Consider the following 13,530-nt stretch of genomic DNA (forward strand, 5'->3'; position numbering starts at 1 on the left):
TCTAGTTCCAAGTCCCCCTGCCACGGGCAGGGACATCTTTCACTAGATCAGGTTGCTCAAAGCCCCATCCAACCTGACCTTGAACACTTCCAGGGAGGGGGCATCCATTCGTGAGAAGAGAAAAAAAACTAAACTAAAAACACCTTCCCCCCACCCCTCCCTTCTTCCCAGGCTCAACTTCACTTCTGAATCTTTTGCCTCTTCCCCACCCTGAGCGGCATGGGGGGATGGGGAACGGGGGTTGCGGTCAGTTCATGACACTTTGTCTCTGCCGCTCCTTCCTCCTCACACTGTTCCCCTGTTCCAGTGTGGGGTCCCTCCCACAGGATACAGTCCTTCACGAACTGCTCCAGCGGGGGTCCTTCCCATGGGGTACAGTCCTTCAAGAACAGACTGCTCCAGCGTGGGTCCCCCACGGGCCACAGTTCCTGCCAGGAGCCTGCTCCTGCATGGGCTCTCCACGGGCTGTTGTTTCCTTCAGGACTGTCCTGGTTTCGGCTGGGATAGCGTTAAAGGACATATCCATTTGCTCTAGTATGGGCTCCTCCACAGGCTGCAGTGTGGATATCTGCTCCACCATGGTCTCCTCCATGGGCTGCAGGAGGACCACCTGCTTCACCATGGTCTTCTCCACGGGCTGCAGGGGAATCTCTGCTCTGGCACCTGGAGCACCTCCTTCCCCTCCTTCTTCTCTGACCTTGGTGTCTGCAGGGTTGTTTCTCTCACATTTTTCGAACTCCTCTCTCTCACAGCTGCTGCACAGCATTTTTTACTCTTTCTTGAATATGTTATCACAGAGGCGCCACCAGCGTCATTGATTGGCTCAGCTTTGGCCAGTGGTGGGTCCATCTTGGAGCCAGCTGGAACTGGCTCTGTCCAACATGGGGGCAGCTCCTGATCTCTTCTCACAGAAGTCACCCCTGCAGCCCCCCTGCTACCAAAACCTTGCCATGTAAACCCAATACAGTTATAAACATAGTAATTGGGATATCATTAATATTAACTTGGTTTGAACTCAAATCTAACTGTACCAAAACAGTATAGCTAAGTATGTGAGCAATGTGATCATCAAATATGGGTGCAATTGCATGCAGGAGGCATCCAAGTAACAAAAGTCTCCAGACAAAGGACAAAATAAGCACAAGGGACTGCAAACAGCCAGAACATCCTGCTGAATGCACAAGAAGGATGACTGGCAAGACAGAGAAAGGGGCAGGGTGGGGAAGGGAAGGGAAGGGAAGGGAAGGGAAGGGAAGGGAAGGGAAAGATAAGCACTGCTGGAAGCAGAGGAAACTGACATATTCCTTCCCCCCACCCCCCTTTTGGGAGAGAGCAATGGCATGAAAACATCAGGCATAAACAAGGAAAACAAGACAGAACAGACAAAGCCACTTCAGTTCTGACTTCTTGTTAACAAAGTCTCAAGCCTGATCACCTTTACCTCAGCAACCAAGAACCACCACAAACTGTAGCCATCAGTGCTAACTATACAGCATCAAATCTGTGCTATTGTACACTCACAGGTAACTCGGAATATGATTGTTGAAGACTAACAGTTTTGTATGTGTAATGATGATGATTAATGTTGTGCAAGAATTGACCATTAGCACAGTGTGTTACTAACAAATCACTTTACTAAAGTTTAGTTTTACAGTCTAAAACTAGCCTGATGTGTCAGTCTAAACACAGCGATCTTCAGTTTCCTAACTAATATTTTTATGATATTTATGTGTGTTTATATATTATAGCACTTCCAACAGATTTGTGGGATGCTAGAAGTGGCTGAAGCACACCTGTGAAATATAAACACCCCTGGTCACTCCCTCCACTTGAGCAAGTTATTCTGGATTTACCCAGAGGCAAAATTGCACAGTGCAGATGATTGCAGCAAATACATCCAACGTCCACAGGTCATTAGTGAAGGTTATTTTTTTCTTTGTCCATCAGAAATGGATGAAAATGGACATCAGAAGCATCCATCATCCTAACACCTAAAGAAATAGATAAGGTACTGTTCTCTTCTCAGAAAAGACTAGTAAGTCTTACAGACTTAAAATTTGTTTTCTGCAAAACTAGTCTTTTCAGAAAGAATACAGGACTTCCAGAGTCTCTTTCTCCCCTTTACTAGACTGAGGTCATGTAAGTTACACTGCTATAAACCAATCTATAATGAAGTCTGAGCTAGTGGCTAACATGCAAGTTAGATTCCAGTTCCATCATAAGCTTCCTTTTTAAGCCTAAAAAAGTTACTTAGCCTTCCTATGCTTCAATCCTCACCCAAATGCAGGAATGATAGCACCCCACACACATAGTTCCTACCAATCCTGGGAAGATAAATACTTTAAAAAATGATCAAGCCCTGCACTCAAAGGGAAGTTTATCTGGCAACAATAATAAAATGCAAAGCAGGACTGGTAAACCCCACTGAAAACACTGAGTAGCTGAAAGTAGGACAGCTCACTAGACCCCTCACCCACCTTTATCCTAGGAGGAGTAATAAAATTGGAAGATGCTATTTGTGCATGCTGTCAGAGAATAAGGCAACCATGGAGGACAGGGACCTCCAAGTTGGAGGCTCTGTAAACAAGCATTTCATGAGAAGGACAAACAGGCTTTTTTCCCTGCAAGCTATATAAACAATGGGCAGTCTGTCATTCTAAAGACACGTGGAGACTCAGTTAATGATTTTTTGCTACACATTTAAATTACTCCATGTCGTGGTTTAACCCCAGCCAGCAAATAAACCCCATGCAGCCGCTCGCTCACCCCCCCACCTCCGGTGGGATGGGGGAGAGAATCGGGAGGCCACAAGTAGGAAAACTCCCGGGCTGAGATAAAAACAGTTTAATAATTGAAATAAAACAAAGTAGAACAGTAATAATAACAATGAGAACAACAACAATAGCAGAATATACAAAGCAGGCAATGAAAAATGCAACTGCTCACCGACCGGTGACCGCGTATCACGAACGGGGGCGAGCCCCCCCCCACACCTGGTTTTTTATACTGAGCATGACGTCACATGGTATAGAATACCCCATTGGCCAGATGGGTCAACTACCCATGCTATGCTCCCCCCCACCCCCACAGCTTCCCCTGCACTTGGCAGGGTATGGGAGGCCGAAAGGGTGCAAGCACCACCCAGCAACAACCAAAGCATCAATGGGCCATCAACGCCCCTCTCATACCAAACCCAAAACACAGCACACCCCCCAAGCTACTGGGAAGAAAGTTAACTCTGTCCCAGCCGGAACCAGGACAGTATCCACCCCTTATTCTATACCATCTATGTAATGCCCAGGTCTCACATTTTCCAATACATTCCAATTAATCATCACCACTTTTCCTGCCTTTTGATATATACACACACAGATATCATTCCCTTAGTCCATGGGCCATCCCTCTAAAATGTCCGTTGAGTTCATTTAGTCCATGACTTTGGGCTCCATCTGTCATAACAGTCCTTCAGGGCAGGAGAGATGGTGTGTGGTGTTGGACTGTTGCATGCTGAGGCCAGTTCTGGTTCCATTATCGCTGCGCTCGTCCGGTTCTATCATTGTTGCACTTTGCTCGGTTTCATCAGAGTTCATTCTTCATTAATCTGGGTGATTCTTACTGCAATACCGTTGATATGACATATAGTAACCACAGAAGTGATGACATACAGTATTATATAGTAATTAACATCATACAATCCAGTTCATTGGCTATTTTCACCCAAAATCAAATCCCCTTGAGGTACACACCGGACTTCCCCATCCTTTCGCATTACCCACCAAGTGGACCCAGGTCCTTGAGCAAAAGCAATCCCACGAATGGGTTGTCGTGGTTTAACCCCAGCCAGCAACCGAGCACCACACAGCCGCCCGCCCACTCGCCCCCGGTGGGATGGGGGAGAGAATCAGAAGGGCAAAAGTGAGAAAACTCACGGGTTGAGGTAAAGACAGTTTAATAGGGAAAGCAAAAGCCGCGCACACAAGCAAAGCAAAACAAGGAATTCATTCACTACTTCCCCATTGGCAGGCAGGTGTTCAGCCATCTCCAGGAAAGCAGGGCTCCATCACGCGTAACGGTTACTTGGGAAGACAAACGCCATCACTCCGAACGTCCCCCCTTCCTTCTTCTTCCCCCAGCTTTATATACTGAGCATGACATCATATGGTATGGAATACACCATTGGTCAGTTGGGTCAGCTGTCCTGGCGATGCTCCCTCCCAGCTTCTTGTGCACCTGGCCGAGCATGGGAAGCTGAAAAGTCCTTGACCAGGGTAAGCACTACTTAGCAACAACTAAAACACCAGTGCGTTATCAACATTATTCTCACACCAAATCCAAAACATAGCACTATACCAACTACTAGGAAGAAAATTAACTCTATCCCAGCCAAAACCAGGACAGGGTTTTCCCTTGCCAGAGGCAGGAGTAACCCAGACTGTCTTCCCCAGCATATTTCTTATGTGCACGACAGGGACTTTACCCCCCTCTACAGTACGTAAGGGTTTGGATTGGGCAGGGCCAGCTCGAGTGACAGATCCCCTAGTGTTGACTAACCAGGTGGCTTTTGCTAAATGTGTATCCCAATGCTTGAATGTCCCACCACCCATTGCTCTCAGTGTAGTCTTTAGCAGTCCGTTGTATCGTTCGATTTTCCCAGAGGCTGGTGCATGATAGGGGATGTGACATACCTACTCGACGCCATGCTCTTTGGCCCAGGTGTCTCTGAGGTTGCTTTGGAAATGAGTCCCATTGTCTGATTCAGTTCTTTCTGGGGTGCCATGTTGCCATAGGACTTGCTTTTCAAGGCCCAGGAAGGTGTTCCGGGCGGTGGCATGGGGCACAGGATATGTTTCCAGCCATCCGGTGGTTGCTTCCACCATGGTGAGCACATAGCATTTGCTGGGGCGGGTTTGTGGGACTGTGATATAATCAATCTGCCAGGCCTCCCCATATTGTTATTTCAACCATCGTCCTCCATACCAGAGAGGCTTTACTCGCTTGGCTTGCTTGATGGCAGCGCACGTTTCACATTCATGGATAACCTGTGCAATAGCGTCCATGGTCAAGTCCACCCCTTGATCACGGGCCCATCTATATTTTGCGTCTCTTCCTTGATGGCCTGAAGTGTCAGGGGCCCACTGAGCTATAAATAATTCACCAGTCCAGATCCACCTGAGCCACTTCAATCTTAGCAGCCTGGTCCACCTGCTGGTTGTTTTGATGTTCTTCAGTGGCCCGACTCTTGGGTACGTGAGCATCTACATGACGTACTTTTACAGTCAGGTTCTCTACCCGGGCAGCAATATCTTGCCACAGTGCGGCGGCCCAGATGGGTTTACCTCTGCGCTGCCAGTTGTTCTGCTTCCATTGCTGCAACCACCCCCACAGGGCATTTGCCACCATCCATGAGTCAGTATAGAGATAAAGTACTGGCCATTTTTCTCATTCAGCAATATCCAAAGCCAGCTGGATGGCTTTCACCTCTGCAAACTGGCTCGATTCACCTTCTCCTTCAGCAGTTTCTGCAACTTGGCGTATAGGACTCCATACAGCAGCCTTCCACCTCCGATGCTTTCCCACAAGGCGACAGGACCCATCAGTGAACAGGGCATATTGCTTCTCGTTTTCTGGCAGTTTATTATATGGTGGGGTGTGGAAGGATTTTTATTAAATAACGGACATCCTATGAACATTCCAAGCACTGAGGATTTGTTAACAACAGTATAAGGCAAAGGGTTGCTAAAGAGCAATTGTAGTTTTAGAGTCTCTGAAGCGATAGCGGAATAGGGAAGCAGGCTGAGGAATGTAACTATCAGTAGATTAGGTAACGGAATGCAGGCGGGGAAAGCGTTCGCGTGGACACCTGCTTTTGACCAATCTGTGTATATTAAGATTCGTGTGCTTGCTGACTGTAAACCAATAGAGGATTCGTAGGTGCGCGTGTTAGTGTGGCTGGCTTATAAAAGTAGCGCAGTATTTTGAAATAAACGAGAATGATCATACCCATATTGGGACTCATCATTACTCCGGGATCGCCTCCCACTCCAACCCCTGGTCACTCCGGCATCTGGTAGCAGAGGATGCGGAAACGTGCTGGGCTCGTAACCCAGAGGTCGATGGTTACAAGCTACAATTCTTCGAGACTGCGGTAAGAGCAGCAAGAGAAGGGGAGTGGGAAACAAGCGACTGGGAGAAGTACTATTCTATCGCTCAAATAGAATAGATAACGGTGCAGAGTGGCCAACTGCCTCCCAGAGGGTGAGCTGCTATCATGGAGAGTGAGGCAGCTGCTACGTTGCTCGCAGGCATACTCTCTAAGAGAGGGATCGAGACAACGGTGAAACAGCTTATCAAGCTAATTAAGTTAGGACAACGTTTGGGACATTTTAAAGACACTCACTCGTTGTTTTCTGTGCCTGAATGGCGGGAGCTGGGGAAACTAATGTGGCAGAAGATTATTGAAGGTGATGACAAATTGGAGAAGGAGATTAAGTCTGTGAGAGAATTGTGGGGAGACGTACTAGAAACTTTAAAAGCTATGAAAGCTGAACGGGAGGTGCCGTGTGCGGCTGCTCAGATGCTGGCTCCGGACCCCATACCGGAAAAGTCTAAGAGCATGGAATCCAAGGCGGGACCTATCGCGTGATTTTTTGGGCTGCCTGCTGTGAAGGGTATGACGGGGTCCACCTGTAAGACTGTTGCCGAATTGCGTGATAAAGTTGAGCAGGACTCTGAGGTTAAAACGCCCAATGTCGTAATGTCGTCTTCGCTAGAAAAGCCGGAAGTTGCCGGGGCTAAAGCAAAGCAGCAGTGTGGGACAAAAGCGGAAGTTCAACCGCCGAGCATGAAGGGGGAGGAGTGGCCAGCTCCACCCACCCCCCCAATTCAAGGCGGGGAAAGGTGCCGCCCTCCTCCCACTGCCCCTCCTCTCTACAGTGATTCCTCCGGCGCAGCCACACCGCCATTTAGCGGAAAAGAGAAAAATTCAACAGAAAGTATTAATCAGCTGTTAAAAGAGGTTGTGCAACAACTAAAGGAATTAACTACACAGACTCAGCAAAAAGGAGAACCTTGGTCAAACGCAGGTTCGAGAGACAACTTGACACCCTGTTTCTCCGGACCTACCGCAGCTACCCGTCCCGGCCGATGGAGTGGAGTTGTTCGGGATGCTATTTTGGACGGACAGTGGGGGGTTGCATCCAACATTGGCCCCATGGCTTTTCCGGTGGTACAGGAAAACGGTCAAGGAAAATGGGAACCACATGATTGGAAGATTCTACAACAAGCCAAAAATACTATATCGCAGTATGGTGTTAAATCGGAAGCCTCACGACAGATCGTTATTTGGATTTTTTCTGCTGATTTGATGTGTCCCCATGATTGCCAAAGTCTGATGAGGCTTCTGTTGACACCTACACAGTTTTTGTTATGGGGATCGTCATGGTCTCAGAGGGCAGTGAATGCTGCTGCCCAACATCAACAGCCAGGGGATCCATTATATGGGGTCACAGCTGAAATGCTCATTGGTGGGGGACGTTATGCGGATATAAATGTCCAACTGACTTTTCCTGTCAATATGTTACAGCTATCTTCTAAGCTTGCTTTAGATGCGTTTCTTAGCTTACCGGGATCGGCAGCCCCTTCTTTCAGCTCGGTGACGCAAGGTGCAACTGGAAAGTATAGCAACTTTATTGATAGGCTTTGGGACGCAGTAATGAACCACCCGGATTTGGGAGAGGACAATAAACAACAAATGTTTAGAATTTTGGCCTTTGATAACGCCAATAAAACTACCAAGGCCATTCTAGCCAGTCTGCCCAAAGGGGCAGGAGTGGAAGAAATGCTTTCTCGGGTGGAAAGAGCAGGGGTTCAAAAACAAAATGAGTCGATGGCAGCAGTGGTGCAAAGTGCTGTCAAAGAAGTAGTGCAACCATTGGCAGCTGTTGTTAGGCAAAAACACTCTCCAGGAATAGTCCAGCCCTTTAAAGGCACCTGCTTTCGTTGTGGGGAACAGGGGCGTAACAAGCGAAATTGTCGTGCTACTGTATGGTGTGATAAGTGTCAAAAAAGTACTCATGCTACTAAGGCCTGTTCGGGAAACTACAAATCGAGCACGGGGAGAGGCCGCGTGCAGACACAAATGCCCCCTCAAAACGACAGCAGCAATCAGGGTTTTTACAAAAACACTCAGCTGCCACCAAAGGCAGTTTGGGGGTCGACCTGGAAACAGCAATAGATTTCACTTTAACCAATACAGAAGTGTGCAGAATCCCTAGCAATGCAGTAGGGCCTTTAGTAGCTGATAGTAGTAGGATAGGTGGAATCCTTTTAGGTCGATCTTCTGCAGGAATAAAAGGATTGATCGTAATTCCTGGAGTCGTTGATGCAGACTATACTGGTCAAATTCATATTATGGCCTATACAATAAGTCCTCCTCTCTTCGTCCCAAAAGGCAGTCGGATAGCCCAGATATTAGCTTTTAAAAATCCTTTAAGTCAATCAAACCAAGATTGGGAAGAACGTGGGTGTAAAGGATTTGGTTCTACTGGACCTGCTGTATGTTTCACTACAAAATTAGACCACCGCCCACTCGAAACTGTGACTTTGAGTCAGGAGAACCTTTCAATAAGAATAAATGCAATGTTGGACACTGGGGCCGACATAACTATTATAAATCGAGCAAATTGGCCGTTGCAGTGGGAAATAGAAACCCCAAAAGCATTAATCGCAGGAGTGGGAGGAAACTCAGCTTCATATATAAGTAGTAAACCGGTTCAAGTGAGTTTCCCAGAAGGCCAGAGAGCAACACTGAAGGTCCATGTTTTGTCGCTCCCTGGAGGATTGGAAGCATTAATCGGACATGATGTTCTCAGTCAGATCGGGGCAATGCTGACTACAAAGCATTTTTAGTCATGGGCACTGGGGAGCAATCGCCCAACCCACCGTTAACATGGATCTCCAATGACCCTGTTTGGGTTGACCAGTGGCCCATGACTGAAGAGCGATTGCAAATAACTAAACAACTGGTATCCGAACAACTTATAGAGGGACATATCAAACCGTCTGTCAGTCCATGGAATACTCCTATTTTTGTTATCCCTAAGAAAAGTGGGAAGTGGCGTTTACTACATGATTTGAGGAAAATAAATGACCAAATGTTGCCTATGGGAGCCTTACAACCTGGAATGCCATCACCTAATATGCTACCCGAAAATTGGCACATACTTATAGTTGACTTAAAGGACTGCTTTTTCACAATCCCACTGCACCCTCAGGACACTCAGAGATTTGCCTTTTCCATACCCTCGATAAATAAAGCAGCACCAGCAGAACGGTATGAGTGGGTGGTACTTCCACAAGGGATGAAAAACTCTCCTACATTGTGCCAATTATATGTCGCCTGGGCGCTGCAACCGATAAGAGAAAAATGGCCTGAAACTATCATCTATCATTATATGGATGATATTTTGTGTTGTCAACAAGTTCCTTTTGAAGTGCATCATATACAACAATTAACAACCATGCTAGCAGACAAGGGACTTGTAATTGCACCAGAAAAGATCCAAAGGTCTCCACCTTGGAAATACCTAGGGTGGATCATTGAACAGGCAAAAATTCGTCCTCAAAAAATGGCATTAAAAACTCCACTCAAAACATTGGCTGATGTGCAAACGGTCTTAGGCAACATCCAATGGGTTCGCAATTGTGCTGGCATTACCAATGCAGACACTAAACCACTAACTGAATTACTACGAGGCACTCAGCCTGCAGCTGAAATTCATATGACGGACAAACATCACGTAGCCTTACAGCACATTATAAACAAACTTACTATAGCCTGGACCGCAAGAAGAATCCTTGAACTGCCACTTTCTTTGCTTATCTGTAACACCGAAGAATCACCTTTTGCCATTATATGTCAATGGCAAAACAAGAAGGGGGAGATGAAGGGACAACAGGGAATGAACTCCGTGACTGCCATTGACAACAAGAATAATGATAACTTGCCAAATTCCTCCCTTTTTCAAATTTTGGAATGGGTTTTCTTACGGGTACAACCACGTTTCAGTATACAAACTCGTCCTGAAGCCGTAGGGGAATTAATCCGAAAAGGGAGAACGCGAATTATAGAGCTGACAGGACAGGAACCAGCAGACATCAGTATTCCTGTTAACGCTGTAGATTTAGAATGGTGGATACGTCACATGCTGGCCATTCAAGAATCTCTGTTAGGATTTAGCGGAAAGGTGCACTCTCAGCAACCTCAAGGGAAATTGTGGCAGATTCTAAAACGAAATCAGGGGCTAGAAAAACCTAAAGTGGTTGATAGCCCGATACTCGAGGGGTTGACGGTATACACAGATGCGGGAAAACGCTCTAGACAAGCTGCATGCGTATGGTTGGAAACAGATCAATGGTGCAAAAAGATTTTGCAAGGGCAAGCTGGAGATACCTTACAGACTTTAGAATTAATGGCGGTGGTATGGGCGTTAGGGAATTGGCATGATCATCCTTTGAATGTGGTGACTGATTCTCTATATGTAGCTGGGCTTATACCAAGAATTCAAGACGCACTGATTAGGGAAACAAATAATCCTCAGCTAGGGAAACTGTTTATTCAATTAAGATCGACCATCTCCCAGCGAGCGGCTCCGTGTTGTGTCGTTCATATCCGTAGCCATCAATGGGAGTTGGGTTTAGGACAAGGCAATCAGATAGCGGACAATCTTGTCAGTCCAGCGTGTCATGTACCACCTGTAGATAAATTTTTACAAGCTAGGCAGGGTCATGAAATATTTCATCAAAACTCAAAGGGTTTAAGAAGGCAATATGGGTTATCAGAAAACGAAGCTCGCTCTATCATACAGGCCTGTCCCAAGTGTGGAAATCATGGACCTGGAATAGGACTGGGTGTTAATCCAAAAGGTCTCAAGGCTTTAGAGCTCTGGCAGACTGATGTAACTCATATCGCTGAATTTGGGCGGCTCAAATATGTACATGTCACCATAGATACCTTCTCTAAAGTAATATGGGCCATGGCTTTATCGGGTGAGAAGGCTCATCATGTGTGTAAGCACCTCCTTGCTTGCTTCGCAGTGTTGGGTGTGCCAGAACAACTGAAAACAGACAATGGCCCTGCTTACACCAGTCAGAAGTTGAGAACCTTTTTGATGAGATGGGGGGTCAAGCATATTACTGGCATCCCACACTCACCGACGGGGCAGAGCCTTGTAGAACGCACGCATCAGGTATTGAAGGACTATCTAACAAAGCAAAAGGAGGAAGAAAAGGACCCGCAAATGAGACTGCATAAAGTCCTATTTACTCTAAATTATTTGTGTCTGATGGGAGACAGAGAAGAGCCATCGATTATAATACATCACCAAAACCTTAAGTTTAACTCTCATACAACGCTTCCAAAACTAAAAGTAATGTATCGAGACCCAATCACTGGCATGTGGCTGGGCCCAGTTTCGGTAATATTTAATGGGAGGGGATACATGTGTGTTTCCACAGATAAGGGACCAATATGGGTGCCTAGCCGAGCGGTGAAGCCTGCGCTCTCACAAGAAGAGGAAGACGTATCAAAGGAATTGTAACGACCGAGACTGTACGTTGTTATGAACTCTCCCTATGAAATAGAAAAAAGCAAAATCAGATGCGAAGACTGTCACCGATGTAAACCCTGGGTGTTATGTGAATGTTATCAATGTGGGAAAAAATGGTGGGTTCGGCTTAATCACGCTAATCGATGGTGTGATCACTGTTATCAAAAGAAATTGATTTGACTAAAATATTGTTGATTACTGGGCATGAGATAACTAACACACTTTCATATCAGATCAGCTGTAACCAGTGGACTAGATTAACTGCTGAAAGAGCTTGCTTGCCTATTATTTTAGGTGTTGAGTGTAAGTGACATAACCTGGTGCCAGAGATCTGGAAAGTACCCTTTAACCAATGGGTTGCAACAAAAGAAAAATGTCAAAAGCGGTTCGCATGGAAAGTAAAGCAAAACAACTACGAAACCTGGTGATTGGAACATTAGTAATAGTGATGGTAGTCCCCGTGACCATGTCCATACATCACATAGAGCCTAGGGAAAATATGTGGGTTACCTGGGCAAACAAAACAGGTCAATCTGCGTTTTGTTTGTCTCTTGCTACGGCAACAGAGCCTTTCAGAACCTGTTTGGTGGGCGTGCCTGGTTTCCGGGTAGAAAAGTTTATGTGTTGCATGAACCTATCCGATCATGGTGAGTCTATACATAAACAATTACAATGGTTAAAAAACCATGCAAGCATGATACAACAAAATCATGGCATTTTAGATGAATGGCTCATGAATATTTTTAGAGGGTTGCCGCAATGGCTGATAGCTTTGATAAAAGAAGGCTTGCGTATATTGATTATCGTCTTAATATTGTGTGTATGCTTTTGTATTGCTTTTAGTTGTATAAAAAAGGCTGTATCGAAAGTAATAAATCAGGCTTGGATTGTTCAAAAACAAAAAGGGGGATTTGTGGAAGGATTTTTATTAAATAACGGACATCCTATGAACATTCCAAGCACTGAGGATTTGTTAACAACAGTATAAGGCAAAGGGTTGCTAAAGAGCAATTGTAGTTTTAGAGTCTCTGAAGCGATAGCAGAATAGGGAAGCAGGCTGAGGAATGTAACTATCAGTAGATTAGGTAACGGAATGCAGGCGGGGAAAGCGTTCGCGTGGACACCTGCTTTTGACCAATCTGTGTATATTAAGATTCGTGTGCTTGCTGACTGTAAACCAATAGAGGATTCGTAGGTGCGCGTGTTAGTGTGGCTGGCTTATAAAAGTAGCGCAGTATTTTGATCATACCCATATTGGGACTCATCATTACTCCGGGATCGCCTCCCACTCCAACCCCTGGTCACTCCGGCAGTGGGGCCTCTTCAGCACGCGTCACCTCCCCCTCCTCTGGGGATATTCCAAAATCTTTGCCTTCTGGCCAGTTCGTGATCACTTCCAAGATTCCTGGGCGACTGGGGTTTCCTATTCGGGCCCGTTGTGTGATCAGTGCGACCCACTTACTCCACGTAGCATCAGTTGCATGATGTGTAGAGGGGACCCTCCCTTTGAACATCCAGCCCAGCACCGGCAGTCGGGGTGCCAGGAGGAGCTGTGCTTCAGTACCAACCACTTCCGAAGCAGCTCGAACCCCTTCATATGCTGCCAATATCTCCTTCTCAGTTGGAGTGTAGCGGGCTTCGGATCCTCTGTATCCCCGACTCCAGAACCCTAAGGGTCGACCTCGAGTCTCCCCTGGTGCTTTCTGCCAGAGGCTCCAGGTAGGACCATTCTCCCCGGCTGCGGTGTAGAGCACATTCTTTACATCTTGTCCTGCCCGGACTGGCCCAAGGGCTACTGCATGAATTGTCTCCCGTTTAATTTCTTCAAAGGCTTGTTGTTCCTCGGGGCCCCATTTGAATTCGTTCTTCTTCCTGGTCACTTGATAGAGAGGGCTTATGATCTGACTGTAATTTGGAATATGCA

The sequence above is a fragment of the Calonectris borealis genome, chromosome W (assembly GCF_964195595.1).
Source record: "Calonectris borealis chromosome W, bCalBor7.hap1.2, whole genome shotgun sequence".
In the NCBI taxonomy this organism is placed as follows: domain Eukaryota; kingdom Metazoa; phylum Chordata; class Aves; order Procellariiformes; family Procellariidae; genus Calonectris; species Calonectris borealis.